Below are 17830 nucleotides of genomic sequence, written 5' to 3'. Positions count from 1 at the left end.
TTATACGTTATACGTTATACGTTATACGTTATACGTTATACGTTATACGTTATACGTTATACGTTATACGTTATACGTTATACGTTATTATTTATACGTTATACGTTATACGTTTTACGTTATACGTTGTACGTTATACGTTCTACGTTACACGTTATACGTTATAGGTTATACGTTATACGTTATACGGCACACGTTTTAGGATATGCGTTATACAATATGCGTTATACGTTATACGTTATACGTTATACGTTATACGTTATACGTTATACGTTATACGTTATACGTTATACGTTATACGTTATACGTTATACGTTATACGTTATACGTTATACGTTATACGTTATACGTTATACGTTATACGTTATACGTTATACGTTATACGTTATACGTTATACGTTATACGTTATACGTTATACGTTATACGTTAAACGTTATACGTTATACGTCATACGTTATACGTTATACGTTATACGTTATACGTTATACGGCATACGTTTTAGGATATGCGTTATACATTATGCGTTATACGTTATACGTTATACGTTATTCGTTATACATTATACGTTCTACTGTATACGTTCTAGGATATGCGTTATACGTTATACGTTATACGGTATACGTTCTAGGATATGCGTTATACGTTATACGTTATACGTTATACGTTATACGTTATACGTTATACGTTATACGTTATACGTTATACGTTATACGTTATACGTTATACGTCATCCGTTATACGTTATACATTATACGTTGTCCGTTATACGTTATACGATATAAGTTATACGTTATACGATATAAGTTATACGTTATACGTTATACGTTATACGTTATACGTTATACGTTATACGTTATACGTTATACGTTATACGTTATACGTTATACGTTATACGTTATACGTTATTCGTGATACATTGTACGTTATGCATTATACGTTATACGTTTTACGTTATACGTTATACGTTATACGTTATACGTTATACGTTATACGTTATACGTTATACGTTATACGTTATACGTTATACGTTATACGTTATACGTTATACGTTATACGTTATACGTTATACGTTATTCGTTATACGTTATACGTTATACGTTATACGTTATACGTCATCCGTTATACGTTATACATTATACGTTGTCCGTTATACGTTATACGATATAAGTTATACGTTATACGTTATACGTTATACGTTATACGTTATACGTTATACGTTACACGTTATACGTTATACGTCATACGTTACACGTTATACGTTATACGTTATACGTTATACGTTATACGTTATACGTTATACGTCATACGTTATACGTTATACGTTATACGTTATACGTTATACGTTATACGGCATACGTTTTAGGATATGCGTTATACATTATGCGTTATACGTTATACGTTATACGTTATTCGTTATACATTATACGTTATACTGTATACGTTCTAGGATATGCGTTATACGTTATACGTTATACGGTATACGTTCTAGGATATGCGTTATACGTTATACGTTATACTTTATACGTTATACGTTATACGTTATACGTTACACGTTATACGTTATACGTTATACGTTATACGTTATACGTTATACGTTATACGTTATACGTTATACGTTATACGTTATACGTTATACGTTATACGTTATACGTTATTCGTTATACATTGTACGTTATGGGTTATACGTTATACGTTATACGTTATACGTTATACGTTATACGTTATACGTTATACGTCATCCGTTATACGTTATACATTATACGTTGTCCGTTATACGTTATACGATATATGTTATACGTTATACGATATAAGTTATACGTTATACGTTATACGTTATACGTTATACGTTATACGTTATACGTTATACGTTATACGTTATACGTTATACGTTATACGTTATACGTTATACGTTATACGTTATACGTTATACGTTATACGTTATACGTTATACGTTATACGTTATACGTTATACGTTATACGTTATACGTTATACGTTATACGTTATACGTTATACGTTATACGTTATACGTTATACGTTATACGTTATACGTTATACGTTATAGGTTATACGTTATACGTTATACGGCAGACGTTTTAGGATATGCGTTATACATTATGCGTTATACGTTATACGTTATACGTTATACGTTATACGTTATACGTTATACGTTATACGTTATTCGTTATACATTGTACGTTATGGGTTATACGTTATACGTTATACGTTATACGTTATACGTTATACGTTATACGTTATACGTTATACGTTATACGTTATACGTTATACGTTATACGTTATACGTTATACGTTATACGTTATACGTTATACGTTATACGTTATACGTTATACGTTATACGTTATACGTTATACGTTATACGTTGTACGTTGTACGTTGTACGTTCTACGTTACACGTTATACGTTATAGGTTATACGTTATACGTTATACGGCACACGTTATAGGATATGCGTTATACATTTTGTGTTATACGTTATACGTTATACGTTATTCGTTATACATTATACGTTATGCGTTATACGTTATACGTTATACGTTATACGTTATACGTTATACGTTATACGTTATACGTCATCCGTTATACGTTATACATTATACGTTGTCCGTTATACGTTATACGATATAAGTTATACGTTATACGATATAAGTTATACGTTATACGTTATACGTTATACGTTATACGTTATACGTTATACGTTATACGTTATACGTTATACGTTATTCGTTATACATTGTACGTTATGCGTTATACGTTATACGTTCTACGTTATACGTTATACGTTATACGTTATACGTTATACGTTATACGTTATACGTTATACGTTATACGTTATACGTTATACGTTATACGTTATACGTTATACGTTCTACGTTATACGTTATACGTTATACGTCATCCGTTATACGTTATACATTATACGTTGTCCGTTATACGTTATACGATATAAGTTATACGTTATACGTTATACGTTATACGTTATACGTCATACGTTATACGTTATACGTTATACGGCATACGTTTTAGGATATGCGTTATACATTATGCGTTATACGTTATACGTTATACGTTATTCGTTATACATTATACGTTATACTGTATACGTTCTAGGATATGCGTTATACGTTATACGTTATACGGTATACGTTCTAGGATATGCGTTATACGTTATACGTTATACGTTATACGTTATACGTTATACGTTATACGTTATACGTTATACGTTATACGTTATACGTTATACGTTGTACGTCATACGTTATACGTTTTACGTTATACGTTGTACGTTATACGTTATACGTTCTACGTTACACGTTATACGTTATAGGTTACACGTTATACGTTATACGGCAGACGTTTTAGGATATGCGTTATACATTATGCGTTATACGTTATACGTTATACGTTACACGTTATACGTTATACGTTATACGTTATTCGTTATACATTGTACGTTATGGGTTATACGTTATACGTTATACGTTATACGTTATACGTTATACGTTATACGTTATACGTTATACGTTATACGTTATACGTTATACGTTATACGTTATACGTTATACGTTATACGTTATACGTTATACGTTATACGTTATACGTTGTACGTTGTACGTTATACGTTCTACGTTACACGTTATACGTTATAGGTTATACGTTATACGTTATACGGCACACGTTATAGGATATGCGTTATACATTTTGTGTTATACGTTATACGTTATACGTTATTCGTTATACATTATACGTTATGCGTTATACGTTATACGTTATACGTTATACGTTATACGTTATACGTTATACGTTATACGTCATCCGTTATACGTTATACATTATACGTTGTCCGTTATACGTTATACGATATAAGTTATACGTTATACGATATAAGTTATACGTTATACGTTATACGTTATACGGTATACGTTATACGTTATACGTTATACGTTATACGTTATACGTTATACGTTATTCGTTATACATTGTACGTTATGCGTTATACGTTATACGTTCTACGTTATACGTTATACGTTATACGTTATACGTTATACGTTATACGTTATACGTTATACGTTATACGTTATACGTTATACGTTATACGTTATACGTTCTACGTTATACGTTATACGTTATACGTCATCCGTTATACGTTATACATTATACGTTGTCCGTTATACGTTATACGATATAAGTTATACGTTATACGTTATACGTTATACGTTATACGTCATACGTTATACGTTATACGTTATACGTTATACGTTATACGTTATACGTTATACGTTATACGTTATACGTTATACGTTATACGTTATACGTTATACGTTATACGTTATACGTTATACGTTATACGTTGTACGTTGTACGTTGTACGTTCTACGTTACACGTTATACGTTATAGGTTATACGTTATACGTTATACGGCACACGTTATAGGATATGCGTTATACATTTTGTGTTATACGTTATACGTTATACGTTATTCGTTATACATTATACGTTATGCGTTATACGTTATACGTTATACGTTATACGTTATACGTTATACGTTATACGTTATACGTCATCCGTTATACGTTATACATTATACGTTGTCCGTTATACGTTATACGATATAAGTTATACGTTATACGATATAAGTTATACGTTATACGTTATACGTTATACGTTATACGTTATACGTTATACGTTATACGTTATACGTTATACGTTATACGTTATACGTTATACGTTATACGTTACACGTTATACGTTATACGTCATACGTTACACGTTATACGTTATACGTTATACGTTATACGTTATACGTTATACGTTATACGTCATACGTTATACGTTATACGTTATACGTTATACGTTATACGGCATACGTTTTAGGATATGCGTTATACATTATGCGTTATACGTTATACGTTATACGTTATTCGTTATACATTATACGTTATACTGTATACGTTCTAGGATATGCGTTATACGTTATACGTTATACGGTATACGTTCTAGGATATGCGTTATACGTTATACGTTATACGTTATACGTTATACGTTATACGTTATACGTTATACGTTATACGTTATACGTTATACGTTATACGTTATACGTTATACGTTATACGTTATACGTTATACGTTATACGTTATACGTTATACGTTATACGTTATACGTTATACGTTATACGTTATACGTTATACGTTATACGTTATACGTTATACGTTATACGTTATACATTATTCGTTATACGTTATACGTTATACGTTATACGTTATACGTTATACGTTATACGTTGTACGTTATACGTTGTACGTTATACGTTGTACGTTATACGTTGTACGTTATACGTTATACGTTATACGTTATACGTTATACGTTATACGTTATACGTTATACGTTATACGTTATACGTTATACGTTATACGTTATACGTTATACGTTATACGTTATTCGTTATACGTTATACGTTATACGTTATACGTTATACGTTATACGTTATACGTTGTACGTTATACGTTATACGTTCTACGTTATACGTTGTACGTTATACGTTGTACGTTATACGTTGTACGTTATACGTTGTACGTTATACGTTGTACGTTATACGTTATACGTTATACGTTATACGTTATACGTTATACGTTATACGTTCTACGTTATACGTTGTACGTTATACGTTATACGTTCTACGTTATACGTTGTACGTTATACGTTGTACGTTATACGTTGTACGTTATACGTTGTACGTTATACGTTGTACGTTATACGTTATACGTTATACGTTATACGTTATACGTTATACGTTATACGTTATACGTTATACGTTATACGTTATACGTTATACGTTATACGTTATACGTTATACGTTATACGTTATACGTTATACGTTATACGTTATACGTTATACGTTATACGTTATACGTTATACGTTATACGTTATACGTTATACGTTATACGTTATACGTTATACGTTATACGTTGTACGTCATACGTTATACGTTTTACGTTATACGTTGTACGTTATACGTTATACGTTCTACGTTACACGTTATACGTTATAGGTTACACGTTATACGTTATACGGCAGACGTTTTAGGATATGCGTTATACATTATGCGTTATACGTTATACGTTATACGTTACACGTTATACGTTATACGTTATACGTTATTCGTTATACATTGTACGTTATGGGTTATACGTTATACGTTATACGTTATACGTTATACGTTATACGTTATACGTTATACGTTATACGTTATACGTTATACGTTATACGTTATACGTTATACGTTATACGTTATAGGTTACACGTTATACGTTATACGGCAGACGTTTTAGGATATGCGTTATACATTATGCGTTATACGTTATACGTTATACGTTACACGTTATACGTTATACGTTATACGTTATTCGTTATACATTGTACGTTATGGGTTATACGTTATACGTTATGCGTTATACGTTATACGTTATACGTTATACGTTATACGTTATACGTTATACGTTATACGTTATACGTTATACGTTATACGTTATACGTTATACGTTATACGTTATACGTTATACGTTATACGTTATACGTTATACGTTATACGTTATACGTTATACGTTATACGTTATACGTTATACGTTGTACGTTATACGTTGTACGTTATACGTTGTACGTTATACGTTGTACGTTATACGTTATACGTTATACGTTGTACGTTATACGTTATACGTTATACGTTATACGTTATACGTTATACGTTATACGTTATACGTTATACGTTATACGTTATACGTTATACGTTATACGTTATACGTTATACGTTATACGTTATACGTTATACGTTATACGTTATACGTTATACGTTATACGTTATACGTTATACGTTATACGTTATACGTTATACGTTATACGTTATACGTTATACGTTATACGTTATACGTTATACGTTATACGTTATACGTTATACGTTATACGTTATACGGCAGACGATTTAGGATATGCGTTATACATTATGCGTTATACGTTATACGTTATACGTTATACGTTATACGTTATACGTTATACGTTATACGTTATACGTTATACGTTATACGTTATACGTTATACGTTATACGTTATACGTTATACGTTATACGTTATACGTTATACGTTATACGTTATACGTTATACGTTATACGTTATACGTTATACGTTATACGTTATACGTTATACGCTATACGTTATACGTTATACGTTATACGTTGTACGTTGTACGTTATACGTTCTACGTTACACGTTATACGTTATAGGTTATACGTTATACGTTATACGGCACACGTTATAGGATATGCGTTATACATTATGTGTTATACGTTATACGTTATACGTTATTCGTTATACATTATACGTTATGCGTTATACGTTATTCGTTATACATTGTACGTTATGCGTTATACGTTATACGTTCTACGTTATACGTTATACGTTATACGTTATACGTTATACGTTATACGTTATACGTTATACGTTATACGTTATACGTTATACGTTTTACGTTATACGTTATACGTTATACGTTATACGTTATACGTTATACGTTATACGTTATACGTTATACGTTATACGTTATACGTTATACGTTATACGTTATACGTTATACGTTGTACGTCATACGTTATACGTTTTACGTTATACGTTGTACGTTATACGTTATACGTTCTACGTTACACGTTATACGTTATAGGTTACACGTTATACGTTATACGGCAGACGTTTTAGGATATGCGTTATACATTATGCGTTATACGTTATACGTTATACGTTACACGTTATACGTTATACGTTATACGTTATTCGTTATACATTGTACGTTATGGGTTATACGTTATACGTTATACGTTATACGTTATACGTTATACGTTATACGTTATACGTTATACGTTATACGTTATACGTTATACGTTATACGTTATACGTTATACGTTATAGGTTACACGTTATACGCTATACGGCAGACGTTTTAGGATATGCGTTATACATTATGCGTTATACGTTATACGTTATACGTTACACGTTATACGTTATACGTTATACGTTATTCGTTATACATTGTACGTTATGGGTTATACGTTATACGTTATACGTTATTCGTTATACATTATACGTTATGCGTTATACGTTATACGTTATACGTTATACGTTATACGTTATACGTTATACGTTATACGTCATCCGTTATACGTTATACATTATACGTTGTCCGTTATACGTTATACGATATAAGTTATACGTTATACGATATAAGTTATACGTTATACGTTATACGTTATACGTTATACGTTATACGTTATACGTTATACGTTATACGTTATACGTTATTCGTTATACATTGTACGTTATGCGTTATACGTTATACGTTCTACGTTATACGTTATACGTTATACGTTATACGTTATACGTTATACGTTATACGTTATACGTTATACGTTATACGTTATACGTTATACGTTATACGTTATACGTTCTACGTTATACGTTATACGTTATACGTCATCCGTTATACGTTATACATTATACGTTGTCCGTTATACGTTATACGATATAAGTTATACGTTATACGTTATACGTTATACGTTATACGTCATACGTTATACGTTATACGTTATACGTTATACGTTATACGGCATACGTTTTAGGATATGCGTTATACATTATGCGTTATACGTTATACGTTATACGTTATACGTTATACTGTATACGTTCTAGGATATGCGTTATACGTTATACGTTATACGGTATACGTTCTAGGATATGCGTTATACGTTATACGTTATACGTTATACGTTATACGTTATACGTTATTCGTTATACGTTATACGTTATACGTTATACGTTATACGTTATACGTTATACGTTGTACGTTATACGTTATACGTTCTACGTTATACGTTGTACGTTATACGTTGTACGTTATACGTTGTACGTTATACGTTGTACGTTATACGTTGTACGTTATACGTTATACGTTATACGTTATACGTTATACGTTATACGTTATACGTTATACGTTATACGTTATACGTTATACGTTATACGTTATACGTTATACGTTATACGTTATACGTTATACGTTATACGTTATACGTTATACGTTATACGTTATACGTTATACGTTATACGTTATACGTTATACGTTATACGTTATACGTTATACGTTATACGTTATACGTTGTACGTCATACGTTATACGTTTTACGTTATACGTTGTACGTTATACGTTATACGTTCTACGTTACACGTTATACGTTATAGGTTACACGTTATACGTTATACGGCAGACGTTTTAGGATATGCGTTATACATTATGCGTTATACGTTATACGTTATACGTTACACGTTATACGTTATACGTTATACGTTTTTCGTTATACATTGTACGTTATGGGTTATACGTTATACGTTATACGTTATACGTTATACGTTATACGTTATACGTTATACGTTATACGTTATACGTTATACGTTATACGTTATACGTTATACGTTATACGTTATAGGTTACACGTTATACGTTATACGGCAGACGTTTTAGGATATGCGTTATACATTATGCGTTATACGTTATACGTTATACGTTACACGTTATACGTTATACGTTATACGTTATTCGTTATACATTGTACGTTATGGGTTATACGTTATACGTTATGCGTTATACGTTATACGTTATACGTTATACGTTATACGTTATACGTTATACGTTATACGTTATACGTTATACGTTATACGTTATACGTTATACGTTATACGTTATACGTTATACGTTATACGTTATACGTTATACGTTATACGTTATACGTTATACGTTATACGTTATACGTTATACGTTATACGTTATACGTTGTACGTTATACGTTGTACGTTATACGTTGTACGTTATACGTTGTACGTTATACGTTATACGTTATACGTTGTACGTTATACGTTATACGTTATACGTTATACGTTATACGTTATACGTTATACGTTATACGTTATACGTTATACGTTATACGTTATACGTTATACGTTATACGTTATACGTTATACGTTATACGTTATACGTTATACGTTATACGTTATACGTTATACGTTATACGTTATACGTTATACGTTATACGTTATACGTTATACGTTATACGTTATACGTTATACGTTATACGTTATACGTTATACGTTATACGTTATACGTTATACGTTATACGTTATACGTTATACGTTATACGTTATACGTTATACGTTATACGGCAGACGATTTAGGATATGCGTTATACATTATGCGTTATACGTTATACGTTATACGTTATACGTTATACGTTATACGTTATACGTTATACGTTATACGTTATACGTTATACGTTATACGTTATACGTTATACGTTATACGTTATACGTTATACGTTATACGTTATACGTTATACGTTATACGTTATACGTTATACGTTATACGTTATACGTTATACGTTATACGTTATACGCTATACGTTATACGTTATACGTTATACGTTGTACGTTGTACGTTATACGTTCTACGTTACACGTTATACGTTATAGGTTATACGTTATACGTTATACGGCACACGTTATAGGATATGCGTTATACATTATGTGTTATACGTTATACGTTATACGTTATTCGTTATACATTATACGTTATGCGTTATACGTTATTCGTTATACATTGTACGTTATGCGTTATACGTTATACGTTCTACGTTATACGTTATACGTTATACGTTATACGTTATACGTTATACGTTATACGTTATACGTTATACGTTATACGTTATACGTTTTACGTTATACGTTATACGTTATACGTTATACGTTATACGTTATACGTTATACGTTATACGTTATACGTTATACGTTATACGTTATACGTTATACGTTATACGTTATACGTTGTACGTCATACGTTATACGTTTTACGTTATACGTTGTACGTTATACGTTATACGTTCTACGTTACACGTTATACGTTATAGGTTACACGTTATACGTTATACGGCAGACGTTTTAGGATATGCGTTATACATTATGCGTTATACGTTATACGTTATACGTTACACGTTATACGTTATACGTTATACGTTATTCGTTATACATTGTACGTTATGGGTTATACGTTATACGTTATACGTTATACGTTATACGTTATACGTTATACGTTATACGTTATACGTTATACGTTATACGTTATACGTTATACGTTATACGTTATACGTTATAGGTTACACGTTATACGCTATACGGCAGACGTTTTAGGATATGCGTTATACATTATGCGTTATACGTTATACGTTATACGTTACACGTTATACGTTATACGTTATACGTTATTCGTTATACATTGTACGTTATGGGTTATACGTTATACGTTATACGTTATTCGTTATACATTATACGTTATGCGTTATACGTTATACGTTATACGTTATACGTTATACGTTATACGTTATACGTTATACGTCATCCGTTATACGTTATACATTATACGTTGTCCGTTATACGTTATACGATATAAGTTATACGTTATACGATATAAGTTATACGTTATACGTTATACGTTATACGTTATACGTTATACGTTATACGTTATACGTTATACGTTATACGTTATACGTTATTCGTTATACATTGTACGTTATGCGTTATACGTTATACGTTCTACGTTATACGTTATACGTTATACGTTATACGTTATACGTTATACGTTATACGTTATACGTTATACGTTATACGTTATACGTTATACGTTATACGTTATACGTTCTACGTTATACGTTATACGTTATACGTCATCCGTTATACGTTATACATTATACGTTGTCCGTTATACGTTATACGATATAAGTTATACGTTATACGTTATACGTTATACGTTATACGTCATACGTTATACGTTATACGTTATACGTTATACGTTATACGGCATACGTTTTAGGATATGCGTTATACATTATGCGTTATACGTTATACGTTATACGTTATACGTTATACTGTATACGTTCTAGGATATGCGTTATACGTTATACGTTATACGGTATACGTTCTAGGATATGCGTTATACGTTATACGTTATACGTTATACGTTATACGTTATACGTTATTCGTTATACGTTATACGTTATACGTTATACGTTATACGTTATACGTTATACGTTGTACGTTATACGTTATACGTTCTACGTTATACGTTGTACGTTATACGTTGTACGTTATACGTTGTACGTTATACGTTGTACGTTATACGTTGTACGTTATACGTTATACGTTATACGTTATACGTTATACGTTATACGTTATACGTTATACGTTATACGTTATACGTTATACGTTATACGTTATACGTTATACGTTATACGTTATACGTTATACGTTATACGTTATACGTTATACGTTATACGTTATACGTTATACGTTATACGTTATACGTTATACGTTATACGTTATACGTTATACGTTATACGTTATACGTTATACGTTATACGTTGTACGTCATACGTTATACGTTTTACGTTATACGTTGTACGTTATACGTTATACGTTCTACGTTACACGTTATACGTTATAGGTTACACGTTATACGTTATACGGCAGACGTTTTAGGATATGCGTTATACATTATGCGTTATACGTTATACGTTATACGTTACACGTTATACGTTATACGTTATACGTTATTCGTTATACATTGTACGTTATGGGTTATACGTTATACGTTATACGTTATACGTTATACGTTATACGTTATACGTTATACGTTATACGTTATACGTTATACGTTATACGTTATACGTTATACGTTATACGTTATAGGTTACACGTTATACGTTATACGGCAGACGTTTTAGGATATGCGTTATACATTATGCGTTATACGTTATACGTTATACGTTACACGTTATACGTTATACGTTATACGTTATTCGTTATACATTGTACGTTATGGGTTATACGTTATACGTTATGCGTTATACGTTATACGTTATACGTTATACGTTATACGTTATACGTTATACGTTATACGTTATACGTTATACGTTATACGTTATACGTTATACGTTATACGTTATACGTTATACGTTATACGTTATACGTTATACGTTATACGTTATACGTTATACGTTATACGTTATACGTTGTACGTTATACGTTGTACGTTATACGTTGTACGTTATACGTTGTACGTTATACGTTATACGTTATACGTTGTACGTTATACGTTATACGTTATACGTTATACGTTATACGTTATACGTTATACGTTATACGTTATACGTTATACGTTATACGTTATACGTTATACGTTATACGTTATACGTTATACGTTATACGTTATACGTTATACGTTATACGTTATACGTTATACGTTATACGTTATACGTTATACGTTATACGTTATACGTTATACGTTATACGTTATACGTTATACGTTATACGTTATACGTTATACGTTATACGTTATACGTTATACGTTATACGTTATACGTTATACGTTATACGGCAGACGTTTTAGGATATGCGTTATACATTATGCGTTATACGTTATACGTTATACGTTATACGTTATACGTTATACGTTATACGTTATACGTTATACGTTATACGTTATACGTTATACGTTATACGTTATACGTTATACGTTATACGTTATACGTTATACGTTATACGTTATACGTTATACGTTATACGTTATACGTTATACGTTATACGTTATACGTTATACGTTATACGTTATACGTTATACGCTATACGTTATACGTTATACGTTATACGTTGTACGTTGTACGTTATACGTTCTACGTTACACGTTATACGTTATAGGTTATACGTTATACGTTATACGGCACACGTTATAGGATATGCGTTATACATTATGTGTTATACGATTTACGTTATACGTTATTCGTTATACATTATACGTTATGCGTTATACGTTATTCGTTATACATTGTACGTTATGCGTTATACGTTATACGTTCTACGTTATACGTTATACGTTATACGTTATACGTTATACGTTATACGTTATACGTTATACGTTATACGTTATACGTTATACGTTTTACGTTATACGTTATACGTTATACGTTATACGTTATACGTTATACGTTATACGTTATACGTTATACGTTATACGTTATACGTTATACGTTATACGTTATACGTTATACGTTGTACGTCATACGTTATACGTTTTACGTTATACGTTGTACGTTATACGTTATACGTTCTACGTTACACGTTATACGTTATAGGTTACACGTTATACGTTATACGGCAGACGTTTTAGGATATGCGTTATACATTATGCGTTATACGTTATACGTTATACGTTACACGTTATACGTTATACGTTATACGTTATTCGTTATACATTGTACGTTATGGGTTATACGTTATACGTTATACGTTATACGTTATACGTTATACGTTATACGTTATACGTTATACGTTATACGTTATACGTTATACGTTATACGTTATACGTTATACGTTATACGTTATACGTTATAGGTTACACGTTATACGCTATACGGCAGACGTTTTAGGATATGCGTTATACATTATGCGTTATACGTTATACGTTATACGTTACACGTTATACGTTATACGTTATACGTTATTCGTTATACATTGTACGTTATGGGTTATACGTTATACGTTATACGTTATTCGTTATACATTATACGTTATGCGTTATACGTTATACGTTATACGTTATACGTTATACGTTATACGTTATACGTTATACGTTATACGTCATCCGTTATACGTTATACATTATACGTTGTCCGTTATACGTTATACGATATAAGTTATACGTTATACGATATAAGTTATACGTTATACGTTATACGTTATACGTTATACGTTATACGTTATACGTTATACGTTATACGTTATACGTTATTCGTTATACATTGTACGTTATGCGTTATACGTTATACGTTCTACGTTATACGTTATACGTTATACGTTATACGTTATACGTTATACGTTATACGTTATACGTTATACGTTATACGTTATACGTTATACGTTATACGTTATACGTTATACGTTCTACGTTATACGTTATACGTTATACGTCATCCGTTATACGTTATACATTATACGTTGTCCGTTATACGTTATACGATATAAGTTATACGTTATACGTTATACGTTATACGTTATACGTCATACGTTATACGTTATACGTTATACGTTATACGTTATACGGCATACGTTTTAGGATATGCGTTATACATTATGCGTTATACGTTATACGTTATACGTTATACGTTATACTGTATACGTTCTAGGATATGCGTTATACGTTATACGTTATACGGTATACGTTCTAGGATATGCGTTATACGTTATACGTTATACGTTATACGTTATACGTTATACGTTATACGTTATACGTTATACGTTATACGTTATACGTTATACGTTATTCGTTATACGTTATACGTTATACGTTATACGTTATACGTTATACGTTATACGTTGTACGTTATACGTTGTACGTTATACGTTGTACGTTATACGTTATACGTTATACGTTATACGTTATACGTTATACGTTATACGTTATACGTTATACGTTATACGTTATACGTTATACGTTTTACGTTATACGTTATACGTTATACGTTATACGTTATACGTTATACGTTATACGTTATACGTTATACGTTATACGTTATACGTTATACGTTATACGTTATACGTTATTCGTTATACGTTATACGTTATACGTTATACGTTATACGTTATACGTTATACGTTATACGTTATACGTTATACGTTATACGTTATACGTTATACGTTATACGTTCTACGTTATACGTTCTACGTTATACGTTCTACGTTATACGTTCTACGTTATACGTTATACGTTATACGTTATACGTTATACGTTCTACGTTATACGTTGTACGTTATACGTTGTACGTTATACGTTGTACGTTATACGTTGTACGTTATACGTTGTACGTTATACGTTGTACGTTATACGTTGTACGTTATACGTTATACGTTATACGTTATACGTTATACGTTATACGTTATACGTTATACGTTATACGTTATACGTTATACGTTATACGTTTTACGTTATACGTTATACGTTATACGTTATACGTTATACGTTATACGTTATACGTTATACGTTATACGTTATACGTTATACGTTGTACGTCATACGTTATACGTTTTACGTTATACGTTGTACGTTATACGTTATACGTTCTACGTTACACGTTATACGTTATAGGTTACACGTTATACGTTATACGGCAGACGTTTTAGGATATGCGTTATACATTATGCGTTATACGTTATACGTTATACGTTACACGTTATACGTTATACGTTATACGTTATTCGTTATACATTGTACGTTATGGGTTATACGTTATACGTTATACGTTATACGTTATACGTTATACGTTATACGTTATACGTTATACGTTATACGTTATACGTTATACGTTATACGTTATACGTTATAGGTTACACGTTATACGTTATACGGCAGACGTTTTAGGATATGCGTTATACATTATGCGTTATACGTTATACGTTATACGTTACACGTTATACGTTATACGTTATACGTTATTCGTTATACATTGTACGTTATGGGTTATACGTTATACGTTATGCGTTATACGTTATACGTTATACGTTATACGTTATACGTTATACGTTATACGTTATACGTTATACGTTATACGTTATACGTTATACGTTATACGTTATACGTTATACGTTATACGTTATACGTTATACGTTATACGTTATACGTTATACGTTGTACGTTATACGTTGTACGTTATACGTTGTACGTTATACGTTGTACGTTATACGTTATACGTTATACGTTGTACGTTATACGTTATACGTTATACGTTATACGTTATACGTTATACGTTATACGTTATACGTTATACGTTATACGTTATACGTTATACGTTATACGTTATACGTTATACGTTATACGTTATACGTTATACGTTATACGTTATACGTTATACGTTATACGTTATACGTTATACGTTATACGTTATACGTTATTCGTTATACGTTATACGTTATACGTTATACGTTATACGTTATACGTTATACGTTGTACGTTATACGTTGTACGTTATACGTTGTACGTTATACGTTATACGTTATACGTTATACGTTATACGTTATACGTTATACGTTATACGTTATACGTTATACGTTATACGTTATACGTTTTACGTTATACGTTATACGTTATACGTTATACGTTATACGTTATACGTTATACGTTATACGTTATACGTTATACGTTATACGTTATACGTTATACGTTATACGTTATTCGTTATACGTTATACGTTATACGTTATACGTTATACGTTATACGTTATACGTTATACGTTATACGTTATACGTTATACGTTATACGTTATACGTTCTACGTTATACGTTCTACGTTATACGTTCTACGTTATACGTTATACGTTATACGTTATACGTTATACGTTCTACGTTATACGTTGTACGTTATACGTTGTACGTTATACGTTGTACGTTATACGTTGTACGTTATACGTTGTACGTTATACGTTGTACGTTATACGTTGTACGTTATACGTTATACGTTATACGTTATACGTTATACGTTATACGTTATACGTTATACGTTATACGTTATACGTTATACGTCATACGTTTTACGTTATACGTTATACGTTATACGTTATACGTTATACGTTATACGTTATACGTTATACGTTATACGTTATACGTTATACGTTATACGTTATACGT

Source organism: Ptiloglossa arizonensis, chromosome 10 (assembly GCF_051014685.1).
Source record: "Ptiloglossa arizonensis isolate GNS036 chromosome 10, iyPtiAriz1_principal, whole genome shotgun sequence".
Taxonomy (NCBI): domain Eukaryota; kingdom Metazoa; phylum Arthropoda; class Insecta; order Hymenoptera; family Colletidae; genus Ptiloglossa; species Ptiloglossa arizonensis.
This window is presented reverse-complemented; position numbering follows the sequence as displayed.